Here is a 21,820-nt window from a genome sequence, read left to right as displayed (position 1 = left end):
GTCTCCAGACCTCAACCCCATAGAAAATTTGTTGAGGGAGTTGAAAGTCCATGTTGCCCAGTGACAGCCTCAAAACATCACTGCTCTAGAGGAGATCTGCATGGAGGAATGGGACAAAATACCAGCTACAGTGCATGCAAACCTGGTGAAGACTTACAGGAAACGTTAGACCTCTGTCATTGCCAACAAAGATTTTGTCACAAAGTACTGAGTGGAACTTTTGTTATTGACCAAATACTTATTTTCCACCATAATTTACAAATAAATTATTTAAAAATCATACAATGTGATTTCCTGGATTTTTTTTTCTAATTTTTTCTCTCACAGTTGAAGTGTACCCATGTTGAAAATTACAGACCTCTCTCATCGTTCTAAGTAGGAGAACTTGCACAATCAGGGACTGACTAAATACTTTTTACCCCACTGTAAAGTCCCAGCCCTTAGCTTCGGAGCATTCAGGCTGCTTTGTGCCATGAAAAAGCAAACATTCTCAAGGGCCGTGAGTGTATTGGCCACTTTGCCTCTCTCCCTTTCAGCAGCCACTCCAGACCACTACAGGGTGCATTTGTTATTTAATGGATTAAACATTCATCCCTCCTGTCCATATCCCAGGAGGGCATGATGACAGCTTAACCATGTTCACACAGCTCCACCCCAAGCTCCCGCCCTCTTCCAACCACCACCACGCGCACACACAGTCGATGCTCATCTGACGCCAACGTTTGTGCTCAAAATTCAATTACCCACTTATTGATAGCTCTCTGGGGTGCTAACAAAGTGGACATGGTGGTGGCGGAGGTGTCACTGATTTCCCAGGAGGTTGCAGACTCCTCTGCACATCTCCAGCTGGATCTATTTCATGGCCCAACTCATCACCGCCAGACGCAGATGCAGAACATAAGCAGCCATCACACGCCTACACACACACACACACACACACACACACACACACACACACACACACACACACACACACACACACACACACACACAGCAATTTATTATTGTATATATAAACATTAGGAGGGTTACAAGATGTTTTAAAGACAGCTACAAGCACCACTTTTTGGTATCTTTACGTGTTAATCCACTGCCTTCAAAATATAATAATAATAAAAAAATCTTGATAATATGATTCTACATTGCCTCTTTGTCTTTTTTGTAATATTTAATCCCCCTATAGTAGTCCGAAAATATTATTTTAACAAGTAAATAAAGGAAAAGTAAAATAAAATAATATGTTCCAAGTATATGAACTCGAAACAAAGAATAGATCTGGTCAAAATTTAAATAATTTCATAGATACTTTAAAAGTGTAAATGTTATAATTAAATGTCATTCTTCTTCCACCCCTTTTTTCAAATAAAGGAATTTTGAATAATAATAATAAAAAAGATAAAGTAATATATGCCAAGCAATACCTCAGGCCAAGATTTCCTAAAAAAAAATGGGTATAATTTGATATTTTTAATAACACTTCTGAAGTGTAAATGTTATTTGTAAGCCTTAATATTTTATTAAATTTGGTAATGTACAGATAATTTTGCCACTCTTGTACCTTCTCTCTTTTTTTTTATTTTTGGCCAAAGATATTTGATTGACAGCATTAAATATTATGTTGCTTTTTCAGAGGGAATAACTGAAAAATATGTTTTGTCTCCCTTCATAGCACAGTAAATATAAAGGGGACTGAATTGGAACTTACATATATTCAGTTTCAAGTGATCTCTGAGGATGAATTATTTTACACATTTGTCCACTGAGAACAATTCAACACTTGTTGGTGCTACTTGATATGAACATTTATTATAATCCCAGATCTCTTTTTCATTGTTGATTTCCTTTATTCCTTTTTATTAAATGATGTGTTGCTAAATGACATTTAATTAATATCTTTAATTTTCACCTTTGTGTGACTTGGGAATTTTTTTCTTACTGGTTGTTGTCATCAATCGTATAATTTCTTTATATATATATATATATATATATATATATATATATATAGATAGATAGATAGATAGAGAGAGAGAGAGAGAGTTGCCTTTGATTGTGTGCTTACTGCCACAGGTTTTTTTTATACACCACGCGCCTTAGACCTCCCTGGCGGCCCCAGAGGAACACTCAGCCAGATGCTCATCTCATTGCTCGCTAATTACAGGACTCGTTGCTGCTCTCCTGTGAGACTTGACCATCTTGATGACAACCCGCCACCGTTTGAATCTGCTGGGACTGCCTGCCCGACCACACGTCAAAGCCCAAGAGGAGCAAAATGAACAATCAGCCGTGTGTGATTAAACTGAATACAAATTCACCACATGCCAAGGTAATTTTCTTGCTATTTTACAGACACTTCACAAATTCAGGTAATTGCTACTCTGGGTTTGGTCCTCACTTATAATAAATTTCTGCTCTGATTGAACAGTTAAAAACATACACAAAATGCAATCCTCATTCAGATATCTAACACGGTTTTAAACATGAGTTTTGATCAAAATAAATAACGATAAATGTCACGCCTCTGATCTGACAGGGTCAAATTCAGCTTCCATGCCTCTAAGGGTGTCACTGAAGCTACAACCTTGATACGAACTGCTCATCGCCCCGAATGACTGTTCATTAGCAGGGAGCTCCACTTAACGGTTTGCACGTTTCTGTTGGTCATAAATCTCCAGGCTCCACCCAGGTTTGCTCCCCCATTTCATCAAAGAGCTGTGGAGAATGAAGTTCGTGTAATGAAAAAGATCATAAGATTAATCTTCTCCCAACTCCTGCACGCACAAAGATGACCTCACGAGGGAAGAAAAATGAAACGTGGGGCCAGGCTAAGACACACCCAGAAATATGATGCCTATAAGTTACTGACATCATTAATCAATGTGTCAATATGTTCAATATGTCACATATGAATCTGGGAGTAAGCAATAAAATATAATAACCATCACCGAAAAGGACATGCTTTTTGTTTGGTTTGTCTGTGGACAAAAATAAATACATAAATAAATAAATTTAAATCAACCCCATTACATTTTCAAGTGGTCCAATATCAAAAGTTGGATCGAGGATTATTATTATTATTACTGATTTTACAGCAATTTAATTCATGCAAACACAAATGAAAAATGCAAAGCCTCAATTATTAGTTCAATGCTTCTCAGGGAGTTTTGGCGGCTGCTCTCTACTCGAGCAATTTGACACATTATGTCATTCAAAATGGGTTATTCTGCATAATCGGTATGGGTACTTTTAGTACCGTATTGATGGCAGCACTTTTCTACTTTTATTTAACATTTTCAGTGCATGAGTTTTACTTCCTACAATCTACATTTGATTTTAACAGTGTGGTATGACTACTTTTATTTCAGTAAAGGATCACAGTATTTCCTGCACCAAGTTGGTGTCCTTCAATTTAAATAAATATAATTAGTCCAAATCTGTTTTTGAGGGAAGTGTGGTCAAAGCAACACACCAAACACAAATCATAGATTGTATAGACAGACATGAACACACAAAACTGTATTTGGAGCCCCCAGTAATCTTGCCCATAGTGTTGCAGTTATAATTATCAGAAAAATGTGTGTGATGGTTGACCTGGGTCTGTCTTGGGGCACTGGAGAGGAAACACATGTAGCTTCTTCCCAATCATTGACATTGTTTTTGCAGTTCCAGCTCAGTAAATTTAGGCCACAGAACAATACACTCCCTCAGCCAAACCAGGGTGCCAGAATCATTTCACACTCCCTATTCCAAGACCCCACCTTTAACCAATTCCTGTTACACTCCACTTGGGGAAAGTCCCAGTGGATTTAAGACTGGGGGATATGGTTTGGTGAACTGCCCCACCTTGTGGTTAAATGTTACAAATACAGTAATGCTTCTCACCCTCATTTCAGCTTCTTTATTTGAGTGCCATTCATCAGGAAACTGCCTCTTTTGCAGACATTTATTACATTTGATAATATTTCAAGCTGCAAAGTTCGTTAAAATAAAACAGTGACTTAAATCCCTGCTTAAGCCCTGTTGATTTTACAAGGATATTTGGTCCTGTCATTTGAAGGGTCCCAGACTCCCTTGCTATAAATCAAAATGTTAACCTGAAATTCTTTCTCCAAAGATGGACCTTCCAGCCTCTGAGGTGGAAAATTATTATGTGTAACCTCGAGTAAGTTCTGTCAGGCCTCAATACATGGCGTGACGTCATAGCTAACATGGCTGTATATGGCTGTTCCACACAGGAACGCAAGGTGGATGTCATCAGTCTGCTATTTCCGACTCCTGTGGCAGAGATCTCACAGACTTGGTCCGAGTCTTGGACCAAGTGCGTTTTTGTGTTTTCAAAAATGGCCTTGGTTCAAAACCGGTAGTTCTGAAAGAGTACTCTGTGCTTCTGAAGTCAAAATAAGTCCCCAAGGTGATGATTCAGCTGTCTGGCGATGCTGTAAAATTACCTTCTCTGATATGATTTAAGGGTAGGGTTTAACATCTTGAAAATGCAAAGTCTTGAAATTTGAACAATACATCAGGAATCGCCTGGTTGCTACACTTCTGGAAACACTGCACAGGCCTGGAATTCGGATATAGTGGGCCAGTTCCAATATTTGGTGTTTTGCCATTACTGAAGATGCATTGTGGCTTTCGCTATGTCACATAGCATATTTCACAAAATAGTTGGAAGAGTTCTAGTTTGCCGTCAATCTTGTCACTCAAGGATTCAAAAGAATTTTATTGTCATATGCACAAAGGAACATGTTCCCTGCACAATGAAATGTGTCTACTGCATTTAACCCATCCTAATTGCCAGTTAGGAGCAGAAGTCGCCATTAGGTGCCCGGGGACCAGCTCCAGATGTACATCCCTGCCTTGGTCAACAGCAGGGCTGAGCAAACCAAGACCGACCCATAACAAACGACACACACATAACACACAACATAAGCTGGCCCAGTACATAAACACATATAAAAAGCACACACGAGGTAAGGAAGACCAAAAAACCCTCATAGCCGCTGCGTTACACAGCAGCAATGAGGAAAAAAAAACCCCATCAGCACAGAAAAACAATAATCACACAGAAACAAAGACGCAGGACGACAACCGAGATTTGAAAGTCCAGTTTATCAGAACACTCCGGAAAGGGGGAGGGGCTCAGCCCTGAGCAGTCCACTGTCCACAGTCAACATCAGAGCTGGAGAAGCTGAGGGAAGGGGGATGAACAGGGAGCGAGGCTTAAGTGTTCATCTTCTTGAGGAGGTTTTTTATCGCAGCGGCCTTGAAGTGCAGCTGTGTTTTGGGAAGCCAAATGAATATCCAGATTAGCAGAAGCCTGAAAGATTCCACAGTTCTGAGAACAGAGTGGCTCTCAATACATCTGAATGTAGGATGTGGTCTTTACTGACAGTCAAAGCAGATTTTCCAGATTTGCCCGAGATGTTTTCCAGCGTGCAGTTAACACCCGCCGACTGTGCAGCCACTGCCTTCCCAATCGAATCAATCATGTGGGGCAGCCTGGATGGCCCAATTATCGCTGCTTCCACCTTCATAATTTTCCGGTAAACCAGCGCCATACCCGCTCCACACAGCAGAAAGCCGGTCACCACCAAGCCAAATATATACACATCTTCGACGTGCTCCACAGAAAGCGTGTAAAGGCACATGACCTGCCATCTCCTCCACAAGTCCATCACATAACCCATCACATGCATCCCGGCAGGACAGGTTGGGTCCTCCGCCCCCGAATGTCTTGTGGAAAAAATAGTGTCAACTGCATTCAGAGACCACTTTAACAGATCCATTTTTGTCGTTTTCCAGAAGAGCAAAGCTGCAGCCTCACAGACAACACGCCACAGAAGCAGGAAAGATAAGGAGGGAGGGAGAAGAGAAAAATGCGTCCGTCTCGGCCGAGCGCAAGCTGGCCACTCAGTTATTTATTCATGCCCTGAGAATTAAAGTATAAAAAAGGCCCTGCTATGTTGAGTTATTGACATCAACAGCCCCCCAATTACAGGCAACCTTAGCATAGTCATATTTGTGAAAGATATGGAAAAATATTAGCTTTGAATGCGAATCAACATATTTCAGTTAGAGGAGCACTTTCATAGGAAAGGTTGCAAAATTGTCTTTCAATAAACAATGATTGTGGTAGCAGATAAAAGGCATTTCTTGCAGGTCAAGCAAGCAAAATATTAGAGTATCATTACAAACCATCAGACGGATCATCACCCAGCAGACAACAGTGGTAATACTATCTTCCATTAAAATCTGTACTTTACTGAACAAGTACACGCAGTGAAAATGAGATTTAAATCGACAGCATTAATGTTTGCAAATTTACTGTGTGCACACAGACTTGGGACACAATGGCTTTTGATTTGATTTCCACTTGTAAAGCTCCAGGATTACATGTGTTTCAAGAAATGTCCTTCCCTTAATTGTTGGACAACACAGGTGATATTTTTGCAACATTTCCCATGAAAATGCCCTGAAATAAACCAACCATAAACCACAACTCTTCCCACTCACACAAAGTTTATTTTCAGATGTGGAGGCATTTCAGGTTTGACTTCTGAAGGTTGCAAGAAGTCACTGACCTCTAACAATATTAAGTATTGAGTGGCTAAGAGGAAGCGATGGAAAATTTTATCTCAAGACAACACAAATTCCGTTAAATCAAGAAACCGGTTACGAACTTATTCACTGGATCATCCAAAACATTTCACTTCATTGTGATAGAACTTTACTCTCTGCACCACCACTTAAGCAATGAACAGCAGGTTTAGCTGGAAGACACCAAAACCTTGGGGATGTCTGGACTTTACAGTAGTACAGGAAACAGTACAAGGATAAAACTATACATCCAGCAGATATAGATGATCATACATACACAATGCAGGCATCCGAGGACAAATATGAAATGTTATTTGGGTCAAGACAGACTACATTAGGATGTAAAATTCTTCGTTTTCCTTTATGTGGGTTAAAACAACTTTAATTCATGAAAAAGATGCAGTTTTCAGGGATTTTTATACATTAAGAGTAAGAGGTCACGAAACGCTACCTCCACCACTGAAAATAAATTTTACCTCATTTAGAATATGTGCCAAATTACACACTTTTGTCACAAAAATGCACAATTATTTTGCATGTCTGCAACACTAATAGTACAACACCAACAAAACAGCGTTATGGGAACATAAGCTCGTTTCCATTTAAAGCAACAGACACCAAAAGAGGTAATTTTCTGAGACCAAAAAACTGTTTTTTGTAAAGATGTGGTGTTCAGTGTGACATATTTTAGTTAAAACTCTTAAAATCAGTTTAGCTTGAGGAAAAGCTCAGTAATATGACCCCAAAATTAAGTGACAGTTCAAAGAAATAACGACAAAAAAAAAGTTGTTACCTTAAGGTTGCAGCGCTGAATCACTTCTTGCTCTAAATGTTGATTTTTACTGTTTAAAAAGCTGTGACGTACTTTTTGGGTGAAGGGGAACAAACAAACAAATAAATAAATAAATAAATAAATAACACTCAAACACAACAAACCTGTCTGGGGGGAGAAAAAAAAAACAGCTACACGCTTTAGCTTAGCAACAGCGGCTACACACTACCCATAATGCCAAACGCTTTTAAAGCGACAGCCCATTTACCAAAAATCTTAACATTTGTCGCCCGAATTCGTTGAACTGCCGAGCAGCCTTCAAAGACACCAAACAACGGTAGTTTGTTATTTCTCCCGAAAGATGTCGCTGTGGAGACCTCTGTGATGACGTCACTTGTGTCAAAGACAAAACCCCGATGAGAACGTGTGCTCCTCGCCGGGTGCAGTGGCGCGCGCCTGTAATCCAAGCTGCTGGGAGGCTGAGGCTGGCGGACCGTTTGAGCTCAGGAGCTCTGAGCTGCCGCGGACTATGCTGATCAGGTGTCCGCACTAAGTTCGGTATCGATATGGTGCTCCAGGGGGAGCCCCGGACCACCAGGTCGTCTAAGGAGGGGTGCACCGGCCCAGGTCGGAAACGGAGCAGGCCAAAGCCCCCGTGCCGCTCAGTAGTGGGATCGCGCCTGTGAATAGACGCTGTAGCGCAGCCTGAGTAATACAGCGGGACCTAGTCTTTTAAAACCTTTTACCAAAACCCTTTTTCAAACTCCACATCTTTTACGTCCATCAAATCTTCCTCACTCCTTCTCCTTTGTTACCAAATAATCCATCAAAACCAGCAAATCTGCATGCTCCACACTGCCTCCTCCTGGATCCCAGGCACAACTACAATCATTTCTTTTGACATCCTGTGCAGGTGGCACTAAAACCCACCAATAACTTTGGGGGAAATAACTTATTTTCTTCAATACGCTTTTTCTTCTTTTGTTTCATTTTATATAGCTGCAGTACTTTCCTGATATTGTTTAGTCTTAGTAACTGCCACAAACATGATTCTCTCCTTCGCAATATTTGAACTTTTGCATAATTTTACACATGCATTTATGGAGAATTCGTGCAGGAGATTGGTGGGCATTCAAGAAAGCGCATACTTCTGCCATCCAACAGCATCCATTACATCTGGCTGTGCAGTCTGGCCAATTACAGCCACTGCAGTGTGGAACGCCTGAGAGGAAGGATTCTTCCATGCATAATCAGTTTTTGAAGATGATCTGTGACATCCCATACACTTAAACAATGCTGCTGAAATTTAGAAGCCTGGATGCATTTTAATGTTGAATATTGTTTTACCAATATTTTTTTTATAGTAACATGTATTATAACTTTTGTGGGTACTTTGGTTTTCATTTTACTTTTAGTACTTGAACCTTCAAGAAACCTGAAGCTGAGAACAAAGCATCATTTAAGAATTTGTTGGACCATACGTTTTCACTTCGGGACTTAAAAACTGCAGATTGAGGTTTGAACCTGTAAACATCATTTCAGGTGGAGGTTTGCGCTCTACAAATGCGGTGCTCTGGTTGACTTTTATTTCACAAAATTAATTCCAATCATACAACTGTGTACCCAGGACACAACAGTAAAAGTAAGACCCTTCGGCTGTTCCATTGTTTGACTCGGGGTCGCCACAGCAAATCATGGTTCATGTTTTTGAGTTAACTTATGGAGTATTTAATTTTATTCAAATATTACAAAAGGCATAAATAAAAATCTCACTGCTTTGTAGTTTTTGTTATTTTTATGATTGTGTCATAATCATAAAAAAGGGCTTGTGACACAAAGCGTATATTAAACAAAATATTTTATTTTAGCAGGAACATTTTCAGGATGATCATGTTTGTGGAACCAAACTTTATTTTTACATCCTAAAGTCAGTTCCTTGTGTGAGAACTTCCAGCTTTTCTTCCTGTGATGTCGCAGCTGGTGTGCGTTTAATTTATATGTGTCACAAACGATCATGGCCTTTCATGAGCCTTTTTTTTTATCCTATAAAACTCATGTTTGAATATTAAAAGCTTTGTGACTTTTTTTTTAATTGCTGGAAGTAAATAAACTTGTAATTGCATTTAATTGGTTCAAGCAAACATTAATCATAATATCCTGCATTTCATTGGTTTAAGGTGCTTTGAGCGGGTTTAAGGTCTCTCGCTATCAGCGCAAAAACATTTTGCAAAACAATGAAAAAAATGTCATTTTCACGACCACAGTCTGCCTGAAGGTGGCGCCATTTTCAAAATGACATGCTCGGGAACTGGAAATATGACACATCATTTCCTGTTTTGGAAAGAATACTTCCTAGACAACAAATGCCTGGACAACAAATTTGTTTAATGTTGTGTTGAAAATGTACAAGTTGCAGCACATTACACAGTAAACTCCACAGTACAAGTAATAATGAATGATTGTGAAAATAGTTGACAGAACATGTTATGAGACTCTTGGTGGCTCCTCTCAGCTGTGGGCATTAGATTTACTGCTCTTACTGAGCTCCAAGCTAAAGCCACTGAAGTTATCTTGTGTGCATCCTAAATTGTGACGCTGTAACGAACTCTCTGAAGATCTTCCAATAGCACAAAGATGCAACGTTTCCAGGAACAGACTGGAACATATTTTGGAATCACCCCAAAATCCAGCAGTCGACACACCAGGACCCACTGAAGATCTGACAGAATCATCCTCAAGTAGGGCAAAATGTTAGAGAAGTATGTGAGAGTGGTGCAGGATGTGTATGAGGACAGTGACAGCAGTAGGGGACAGAGGGGGGTGGAGGTGGGATTATGTCAAGGATGGACTCTGTTGATAGACAGGCTGATGGATGAGATCTGACAGGAGCCTCCATAGACGAGTTTGCAGATGACACTGTGATGTGTAATGACAGCAGAAAGCAGGTTGAGACGAGTGCTGCACAATTAACTGCATTTTCATTGTCATCATCAGATGAGCGTGCAAAATATACATCGCAATAGACCACCTGTGGCACAATACAGAAGAAAAATAATTTTATTTGCCCCAACATGAGGTAAGATTTGACCCTGAAGTGCTGGTGATCGGTGTTTTCACACCTTCACCTTTTATCCTGATAACTGATCTTGGATGATGTTCTGCAGTTTTGATCCTTATGACCTCCACTTAGCTTTTTTGTGAAGTCCAGTCTGAAGGTGATTCTGAAGGTGTCTCTAAACAAATGATTATACATAGATTTGTAAAATAACTTTTGGGAGGAATAAAGAAGACTTGGCAGGACTGAGGAGATGGCAGTGTGTTCAAAAATAAAGTAGTTGCTTTTGCAAACTCGAATCTAAGTTATTTTTTAATATCCAAACGTTCTTATTACAGAAAAAGAAAATGTAAGAATTTTAGTTCTCATTGAAGAAACTAAATATTCATAAATAATTTATTTGTGTGACTGATTCATTTGTAGGTGTGCTGCTTGATACAGTAGTGTTCAGAATAATAGTAGTGCTATGTGACTAAAAAGATTAATCCAGGTTTTGAGAATATTTCTTATTGTTACCTGGGAAACAAGGTACCAGCAGATTCAGTAGATTCTCACACATCCAACAAGACCAAGCATTCATGATATGCACACTCTTAAGGCTATGAAATTGGGCTATTAGTTAAAAAAAGTAGAAAAGGGGGTGTTCACAATAATAGTAGCATCTGCTGTTGACGCTACAAACTCAAAACTATTATGTTCAAACTGCTTTTTTAGCAATCCTGTAAATCACTAAACTAGTATTTAGTTGTATAACAACAGTTTTTCATGATTTCTTCACATCTGCGAGGCATTAATTTTGTTGGTTTGGAACCAAGATTTTGCTTGTTTACTAGTGTGCTTGGGGTCATTGTCTTGTTGAAACACCCATTTCAAGGGCATGTCCTCTTCAGCATAAGGCAACAGGACGTCTTCAAGTATTTTGACATATCCAAACTGATCCATGATACCTGGTATGCGATATATAGGCCCAACACCATAGTAGGAGAAACATGCCCATATCATGATGCTTGCACCACCATGCTTCACTGTGAACTGTGGCTTGAATTCAGAGTTTGGGGGTCGTCTCACAAACCGTCTGCGGCCCTTGGACCCAAAAAGAACAATTTTACTCTCATCAGTCCGCAAAATATTCCTCCATTTCTCTTTAGGCCAGTTGATATGTTCTTTGGCAAATTGTAACCTCTTCTGCACGTCTTTTATTTAACAGAGGGACTTTGCGGGGGATTCTTGCAAATAAATTAGCTTCACACAGGCGTCTTCTAACTGTCACAGCATTTACAGGTAACTCCAGACTGTCTTTGATCATCCTGGAGCCGATCAATGGGTGAGCCTTTGCCGTTCTGGTTATTCGTCTATCCATTTTGATGGTTGTTTTCCGTTTTCTTCCACGCGTCTGTTTTTTTTTTTGTCCATTTTACAGCATTGGAGATCATTGTAGATGAACAGCCTATAATTTTTTGCATCTGCGTATAAGTTTTCCCCTCTCCAATCAACTTTTTAATCAAACTACACTGTTCTTCTGAACAATGTCTTGAACGTCCCATTTTCCTCAGGCTTTCAAAGAGAAAAGCATGTTCAACAGGTGCTGGCTTCATCCTTAAATAGGGGACACCTGATTCACACCTGTTTGTTCCACAAAAATGATGAACTCACTGACCGAATGCCACACTACTATTATTGTGAACACCCCCTTTTCTACTTTTTTTTATTAATAGCCCAATTTCATAGTCTTAAGAGTGTGCATATCATGAATGCTTTGTCTTGTTGGATTTGTGAGAATCTACTGAATCTACTGGTACCTTGTTTCCCATGTAACAGTAAGAAATATACTCAAAACTTGGATTAATCTTTTTAGTCACATAGCACTACTATTATTCTGAACACTACTGTACATGACAACATATTACATTCTCTGAAATTGCAGCTAACCACAAGTGAATTAATCTGTTTTAGTCTTTTAAAATAAAATAGTAATTTGAGAAGGTGAAAAATTAGCACGTTTTAATCATATGTATAAATATTTTTTTGCAGGCTGATTCGGGCAGATATCAGTGAAATCAAATATTCTTTTATCCAGGAAGATTAAACTCATCTGAATGACCAAATCCCTTTCAAACATGGAAGCAAAACATACCACTCAAAAATTAAAAAAATTGTTAAAAGAAATTTATACACCAGGATGTACCCTTTGGAATGTCATGACGTGGTTAAACCTGCAGCAGTTCCAACAAATTCCCACTTCACCTTACATGACTCACTAATGGGGGTCACAAATGGTGGTCCAGAAGAGGGGTGAGGCGCATCACAGAACACCAGGGATTCCAAATGTTCTGTCTGAACTTGGAAGGCCTGCAGACGGTCTACTTCACAGACAGCATTACAGAGACGAAGCAGGAAATGAGTAAGTGAAAAAAATATCAAATTGTAAAGTGCATTCCAAATATACTCCCTTTATATTTATCTCCAAGACAATTGTAGTGGCAGAAAACCAAAATATTCCAATTTATTCAGATCTTGTATTTGCAGATAACATTAACAAAAACTGCAAACATCCTTACAATCATCACAGCAACACAATTTAAATTCCAAAAACCCAGTATCAAAAATATGTACATTTAAAGCTCTCACAACTTCTACTCTGAATATACTGTATTTTATTTTTCAGGTGGAAGGGGCACAATGTATGAAGAATCAGAGTACAACCTCCCGCTGATGTTACTTCCTACTCCTTCTCCAATGTTGTGACTCGGCCGGAAATTCCTGTTTTTTCTTGGCGCACGGCTCAAAATCCTAATATTTATCGCTTCAGTAACCGCACACTGGGAAAGTATAATTTCAAACAGTTGCTTAATTTTAGTCTTAAATACAATAAATAAATAAATACATATTGTGTCACCTTCACTTTAAAAGCAATTATGTAACCCCAAAATAGACGGTTATCGTTTCATTTTGAACTGGATGTCATTTGCCAATGATTTGTCCTACTGCAGAAATAAAGTTCACTGTGTGATTTGTGTATTTTTCACACGGTTTGGTTTCATTTACTTTATATTTGGGTTTCATACTCCTACATTTCGCTCCATTAAATGACCCCACAAAGCTTTGGTAAAAATGTGTCCATGATACAAGGGATCCACAACACCACAGAGCCATCTCAGGTCCTGGGTGGCAACCACCCAGGGAGACAACTGGTGGTTATTCAGGTGTAAAAAACAAAAACAAAAAAAAAAAACTAATGACGGTTTTCCATTGGTACAATGGGAAGAATGAATGTTGTATATTACACACTAAAATATGAACACTAAAATATAAATTTACCATTTCACTGCATGCCTGGAATTTCTAAAGTTACAATATACAATACACAACTAATGACAAACACAAGCACAGTTTTAACATTGAATCACATTCTGTTTTAAGACATTTTTAAGCCTATTGTTTACACATCACTCCAGTTAGCCCCCTGGTTTCTTGTTGTGTATTTCAAATGTGAAATGACCAAAAATATTACTGAGCAGCGAGGATGTTGAGACGTGTGTGAGTGAGTTCGTAGTCCATCCGACTCAGTTTCCCCCATGACCGCAAACCGGAAGTACACTTTGGTCACCGCACACAGGAAGTTAAAACAGGAAGTACACAGGAATTACACAAGAAGCATGATGGGAGAACGCTGTCAGGGTTACCACTGTCATTGCAGCCGTCGTCCCGTCGGACACGAGAGAAAGGCTGGTGTAGGAATACACTGAGTGAACCACATTACTGCCGTGACTTTGATCAACAAAGTGAAGCGTCGGTCTCCACTCTGAGTTGAAAGGGGGAAAAAAAAAATCCCATCAGAATCTTTCATTAAATAATCCAGTTACTTTTGTGTCGTATAGATGCTGATACAGTCATTAATGTATGGTTTATGTATGGTAAAGGCTTTCTGTTTCCAAAACGCTCCATTTGCTCAGTGAGTGCAAGGGAAGAGGAAAAAAGAGAGAGAGAGAGAGAGAGAGAGAGAGAGAGAGAGAGAGAGAGAGAGAGAGAAAGAGAGAGAGAGAGATTATTAACACTTTTATTTTGAAATATTTCACACAAGTACAACAGAAAAATAAAGCAGAAAAACAGTAAAAACAAAGAGATCCATTGCAATTTTTGTATGTTAAAAAAAAAAAAATCCATCATTTAAAAAATGATCTCATCTCAATAAGTTCTACAATTTGATCAGTCTCATGCATCTTCTGCACTTGGTGTATTGTATCTATAAAAAACTGATAATAAATTGCCTTAAGTATTTGTTTTAACATTCCAATGAGATATTTTATACTTTTGAAGAACAAATCTAAGAGTATTGCCCATTCTTGAGCTGATATTGATACTGTTTCTAAATATATGACTTACTGTATCATTCTCATGTCTGAGACCTGTTACAAAGAACTTAAGAAATCTCTTATGGAACATAACATCAGGTAGTAACAAACCTGCAATAACAGGCAAGTACCTGCTGTGACACATATTGACCCCATAACTTACGCTGACCTTTACTAATAGCAACATATAATCTATCATATTCCTTTGTATAGAAGGCACAATTATGAAAACTGTGAAAACTGCAACAATGTTTTAGTAAAGAATTTTTGACTTTTGAAGTAACAGTGTTAAAGTCTCCTAAAAAAAAAATAAATAAACTTAACACTGAAATCACTGACAACATATTTAACTAAGTTGTTATTTCTGTCTTTAGAATTTTTATGACCAAGATAGTTAATCTCATGTGACTACTCTGACTTCCTGCCCATTTACACACAGGTCAGTCACAATCAAGGTGTCTTAAGGTGTGTCAGTTTAAGACAAAATTCAAAGTAAGTATTTTTCTTTGAATTGAGACCCATTATGAAGACCAATGTCTAGTGCAATATAATCCAAAATTTTATTCATGTATATTTTTTTGGTGACAATATTAAGACGAAGAGGCAAAGTCACTTTTGACCGTCACGGATTCTACAATAGAAAGGATATCCTTAATACGAGAGTCATTTATTTTACTATTTACTTAAAACAAATTGGTATAGGTTTTGGTTATAAGGCTTAATAAAGTGTATTCTTCAATATACATAGAGCACTCCATCATGGATACTCACAGAATCATCCATGTACTATTTTAAAACTATATATCACAGACTCTACACATGCAGAGTCCGTGACACAGTGCTACCTATAGCCTTCATCATAACAGGTATAGGACCTGATTATTTATTCCATTCAACTTATATCTTCTAATTATCCTAACATAGGACAATAAAACTACCTAAGTTACATTCACCATGCTATTATTTTTAAATACAGGTATGGCACGGACGCTACAGGATTTTCTGAACATCTGAGACCATGCAGTGCGATCATTGCCAAAAACAAAATATTGCTCTGGCCATATTAAATCTTTTTGTTTATTTTTTTAGACACCCTTGAAACTTCAAATAACATAATTTAAAGACCAAAGGATGACTTTTTATTGTTTTTATTCAGCATTTCCATTCAATATTGTCTTGAAAATGAAATTTTACAACGGAGTAACTCATTTCTGTAAAACTATGTAGCTGTCTCTTGGATCACCCGAAATTGATGACATTTTCTGGAAATAGAACACAGATATTTGTTTATATCATAGAAAAACATTTACATAAAAGATTACCACACCTTTATTGTTATATAATAAAACATGCTGCATCTATTTTAAAGTGACACAGAATACCACCTAATTTCATTTAAAAATGCACCACGTTTCAGGTCATAACTTGTTAAATATTAGGATTAATCAAACCATTTTTTCGGCAACATGAAGTTTTTTTTTCATATGCAGATGCTGAAAGCAAAAGTACATCTTCATGACATATGATTTAGTTTTTGTGACATAACATCTGTATTTTCTATCTATAGCCTTGATTGTGACCGCCGGCAGAGGGGTTAACATCGTCCCCAAAAATGATCAAGTGGCTTTTAAAACCATTGAATACAACATCATGTTCATTTGCAAATTTTTCACAAACGGAAACCATATTGCAGAGTAAACTGAGTTCGTGCCAGCAAAATCATGCATACATGTTATTATACATGTTGTCAGTCCCACATAAGTCAGGACAAAAGATATCTTTTGTTGTGTAAACATCACTTTTTTTTATTAAATCATCAACCCCTGAAGAAAATTATTAATAGAATATGCTCCAATTGAATTTTTTACAATATTTCAATCAGGAAAAATGCTGCTCAGTCAAAGGCTTTGCCTTCATAATATTATATGACACAGTACTATAATTTAACCACCAACCAAACATCACAGATAAACGTGCAGTGAAAATAGTTTGGCAGCAGGTTTATGGAATATTGTTCGTCAACTAACATTTAGCACGCTAGCTTGCTAACGCTAACAGCTAGCATGCCAGGACGAGTACCATTAGCGCCATAAAATAAAACCAATACTGCTCATTGCTGATTTTTTAAAATTGAAATACAGTAGTACAAGTGTTTAAGTCTGTGTGTTTACTGCCAATACTCACATTTCTTCAGCTAGCGTCGTTAGCTTTGCAGCTCCCGATTGTACTTCCGGAATACAAAAGTCCCGCGACCGTGACCCCGCCCCCACCTCAAAGAAATTTGACCGGGGTTCCTTGCGTTTCGAAGCCACGCCCTCGTTTGTGACGTAACTCTTCTCCAGGCAACAACAACAAACAAAAGCGCGCTTACGTCACAGCTGCGCTCTGCATAACAAAGCTTCGTCACAAAGCTCAAAGAGTCCACTTTAGTATCACAGCAACCCTGTTGGTTACCAGCTTGCTCTGAGGACAGTGTGAGCAGACAGCACAAAAGGATTCATTTTTCAACACCAAATCAATCCTCAAGTAAATTCATCCATAAATCCATCCATAAATTAAAAATGTGATAAATATCAAATTTGATGATAAACAATATCACAACTGGGTTCTATTTGCGTGTGATTTTTCAGTATAAAGTTGTACCAGAGTTTAAGTTGCAGAACCTCTAAGCTATTTTAAGGATAACGAGACTTCTTGTGTGTTTTTACAATCATTTTAATATTGCATGAGCATTTGTAAGTATTTGTGTGGTATTCTACTTATATAATATATATTATTCTTTGGGTTGTTCTAATATTGTCAATCATTAACTTTGCTTCAAAAATGACCAAATGAAAAACAATTCTTCTTCTAGCTTTGCAAGTTTGACCCTTCATCAGCACCTCCGTCTCCACTCAGTTCAATCTCTTCCAGGACAGGATCCGACTTGACCAGCGGTAAATATTTCATTCCAAAATGTGACACCTGTGCCACTTGTATACTTGAATAAATTCACAATAAATCTTGTGTTTCTCCTCAGAACTGACCACAAAGCTCAGAGAAAAGATAGGAAAAGCAAAAAGGTTGGATGCTATGATTCAAACTGTGAAGTCCACCGCTGACAGAGACAGTGCTGCATGTGACCAGAGCCACAAAGAAGCATCACCTGAGATTCAGGTGGGCTCCAAATGCATATTTGGTAGAAATGTCATTGGACACAAATGCTTTTAAAGTATTTCAATGTATCTTGTTGCTCTTTTTTACAGAATCTGCTGGACATTGTGAAGCAGGAAAATTATAAAATGGACTGTATGGTAAAGAAGCTTGCTCCATATGTAAGGAAGCTCAAATTGACCTCTGCTGGAGAACAGCACAGACCAGCTGACAGAGACAGTGCTGCATGTGACCAGAGCCACAAAGAAGCATCACCTGAGATTCAGGTGGGCTCCAAATGCATATTTGGTAGAAATGTCATTGGACTCAAATGCTTTTAAAGTACTTCATTGTATCTTGTTGCTCTTTTTTTACAGAAACTGCTGGACATTGCCAAGCAGGAAAATTATAAAATGGACTCCATGGTAGAGAAGCTTGCTCCTTACATCAGGAAGCCCAAAGTGCCCTCTGCTTTGGAAGAGCAGAGGTCAGAGGTCATGTCTCTGCAGGGTCAGCTCGAGCAGGAGAGACCAGCCTGCAGCTGCTGCTGCACGCTGCTGCAGAAACAGCTCGCTGACACACAGAAGTTGCTGGAAGAGGAACGGCAGCATTCAGCCCAACTTGAGGCTCAGATGGTCCAAAAGACGTGTCATCTGGAGTGTCTTGTCACGAAAGCTGAGTGTCATATTGGTGGAATTGAGTCCAGGTTGAGTGATGCTCAGAGAAGACTGGGTGAAGAGAAAGACCTTTACTTCAGGCAACTGGAGGAACTCAGGAGCAGGTATGAGGCTGATGCTGCCAGGGACAGAAAGGTCATCTCTGACCTGAGGGCCCGGTTGGATCAGGAGCAAAGGCAGCAGGAGGAGCTGGCAGCTGATCTGCAGAGTCGAAGGAGAAGGGAAGAGAAGAATATGAGGAGGGGAGAGAAGAACAGGGAGCAGAAGAGGGTTGCAATGGAGAGGCTGAAGCAGGAGAAACAGAAAGTGAAGCGGGCTCTGGAGGAGGAGAGGCACCAGTGCAGAGCACTTTTACAGATGAAGGAGACAGTAGAGTTGATGGAGAACAAAGTGGTGGAGATCGAGGAGTATCTTGACCGGAGCGAGGTGGAGCTGCATATTAAGAGTCACCTGGTAAGCTGTCCACACTTTTAGCAGGATTTTTTAGAACCATGTTTTCTCATGTTTATTTGGCAGAGGAACAAAACAATGACCAGTTCTGCTTTTGGTTTGTAGATGCAGCATTTGTCCAAACGCTACCTCCGCGCTGAGACCCGGAGGAAAGCGCTGATGGAGCAGAAGAGCTTCCTTCAAAACGAGGTCGTAAAACACCAGGCGGGTGAACGTCTCCTCTCTAAAACGGGTCCACGACCTTCAACCCCCTGCACCTCCAGGCTCAGCCCCCTCAGCCGATTTCGGGCCGCTGTGGTTGCTGTTGCTGCAGTGTCACGGTCAGTAAAACCAGCACATTTCAGGATGAATTCAACTTGTTGATGCATAAAACTGAAATTAAATTTCATTTTTTTTTCTCTCTCCAGAATGAAACTCATGAACAGAAAGTGGCACACAGCAATCAAGAGGTTTTTGTAGCCTGGGACAAGCTCCAGGTCAGTTTATGTAACATTTTTAATTCTGGAATAACTTTGCGATGAAGGATGTTGCTAAAAACACGAGTGATTTTTTTTTCCAATATCTGATTGGAGTATTATTAATATCTGTTACAGAACTTTATTTAGTCCATATTCATGTTTACTGTCAACAGGATTAATAAGAAAAGCTGCAGCACTATTAAATGAAATTTTGAAGAAATATACATCTGAAATGTTATTAAAAAAAAAACCTGCACCAGACTTCACTTTTTGTGATTCTTAACTTCTGTTTGTGTTTTTTTTCCATCAGATTCATCTGATGAAGACGTCCAGCCTCTGACCAAATATATTATTTTTGTGAAGCAAAGTCAATAGTTGTTCAAATGTCTTTATTTTTTTACTTGTAGAAATAAAATAAACAAACCTTGACTCTGAACTTGATGTCACAATCTCTTTATTATTTTGTTTCCTAAACTGGATTTGGATAAAAGGCATGTTGACAATCTGAGACCAGTAAATCTATTGAATTCTGAGCCGGGGTAAAACTTGTGCCAAATCCCAATGTTGGTCTTCACTGTGGTGACCCTGAACAAAACAGGGCAGCAGAAAGACGACCAATATGATCAACTGGTTGAAAGAACACTGAGGGCAAATAATGAGTGAAACCTTTCAGGTGTTCCACACCCAGCAGGCTTTTCTCAGTCTGCAGTGAGTGAACGGATGAACGCACTGACCACTGCAGCCACATGAAGTCTTCCTCCAGTGACCATCTCAGCTCCCGAGACCTCTTCAGTTCCCATCTTCAGGGTGGCCAAAGGTGAGGGAACCTCACCAGTTCCTGCCTTCAAGGTGGCTGCACCTGTTTCTGCAGTTTCTGTGCCTGAAAACAACCAAAGGACATCTGCCATTGCTCTTCTTCTGTCTCTGAGGTGGCATTTGATGAAAATGTTAAATGTACATCTGCAATGTTCTGCAATTTAAAAACCTGGACAAAACTTGACTGAGTGCTCATACCTAAAATTTAAAACCATATGGTTTTCATTTGACAGCAAATCACAGGATGAACACAAATGGCAAGTTTAAACACATAAAATTGCAAGAAGAAAGTCAGATGATCTGATTATGTAAAGTAATTCTATACATTTCTTAGAAAAATTAATTTGAAAGGGGAAAATGATATGAGGTGTAACTGGAAAATTAAAGATATTGTCGAGTTTGTCACCAAACCCCCCCCCCCCACGAAAACAAGGTTTTCAACGGTAGTTTGTTATTTCCATCGACAGATGTCACTGTCGAGACCTCTGTGATGACGTCACTTGTGTCAAAGACAAAAGCCCGATGAGAACGTAAGCTCCTCGCCGGGTGCAGTGGCGCGCGCCTGTAATCAAAGCTGCTGGGAGGCTGAAGCTGGCGGACCGTTTGAGCTCAGGAGCTCTGAGCTGCAGCGGACTATGCTGATCAGGTGTCCGCACTAACTCAGTCTGTCCATCCTCTAACATCCCAGACAGCAGATTCAAATCTGGGTATGACCCTAAACTCAGAATTAACATGTTCACATGCTGGACAAAGCAGAAGAATTGTCTCACACAGACCCCCCCCCCCCCAAAAAAAACAACTTGATCTAATGTGCACACTGTCACAATGCAAATATATAACTTCAGTTATTTGTAAATTGTTTTCTTGGAACATTGTACTGTAAAAATTCATTTTAGAAAATTGAACATGACTGAAAACACATTCAACTTTCAATATTTTTGTCAATGCTTAAAAAAAAAAAAAGTAGCATAACTGTAAACAGATTTCCCCCAAAACTCAGCTGTCCTCCATATGTAGTACAAACAACCACACCTAGAACCCGAGGTTCCCCAAGGGTCAATGTCCTACTTTATGAAGATCATTACTTCAGCAAAAATAAAAGAGATCTGATCATGTCAGATCTCGGAACGGGACCTGGTTAGTACCTGGATGGGAGACTTCTTTGGAACAGCGGGGGAGGTGGGTGTTTCTCCGGGTTTAACTGCAGTTGCATCTGGTGTAAAATTTGTGCCAAATCCTAATGGGGCTGTGTGCTGGATCTGCTGTGGTGACCCTGAACATACGGCAGCAGCTGCAAGGCAGAAAACCTCAGCAAAAATAAAGGTGCTTTTAAGAGTGTTCTAGTGTGTCAAAGTTCACTGAATTTTAATCCTTCACTCACTGATTTTGATTTGACAAGGTACAAACCTAAAAGAAAAACAGAAATGTGACTGTCTAATTCTAATTTTCCCAACTCTAATCATGCAAAAAGGGCACAACATATAAAATTAGATACAAACACCACCACCGTG

The 21,820-nt window shown here is 39.1% G+C and overlaps 1 long non-coding RNA gene across 1 annotated transcript; it reads right to left on the bottom strand.

The window, feature by feature from the left end:
* Positions 1 to 9,741: 9,741 nt before the first annotated feature.
* On the bottom strand, positions 9,742 to 17,037 carry LOC117503485. The gene is made up of 3 exons (XR_004558578.1): positions 16,961 to 17,037; positions 12,683 to 14,226; positions 9,742 to 10,285 (listed from the first exon to the last, which is right to left on the bottom strand). It is a non-coding gene; the product is annotated as an uncharacterized LOC117503485 (long non-coding RNA).
* Between the last annotated feature and the right edge of the window lie 4,783 nt (positions 17,038 to 21,820).

The sequence above is a fragment of the Thalassophryne amazonica genome, chromosome 21 (genome assembly GCF_902500255.1).
Source record: "Thalassophryne amazonica chromosome 21, fThaAma1.1, whole genome shotgun sequence".
NCBI classification, from domain to species: domain Eukaryota; kingdom Metazoa; phylum Chordata; class Actinopteri; order Batrachoidiformes; family Batrachoididae; genus Thalassophryne; species Thalassophryne amazonica.
Note: the sequence above shows the minus strand (reverse complement) of the source record. Positions and strands in the feature narration are given on the sequence as shown.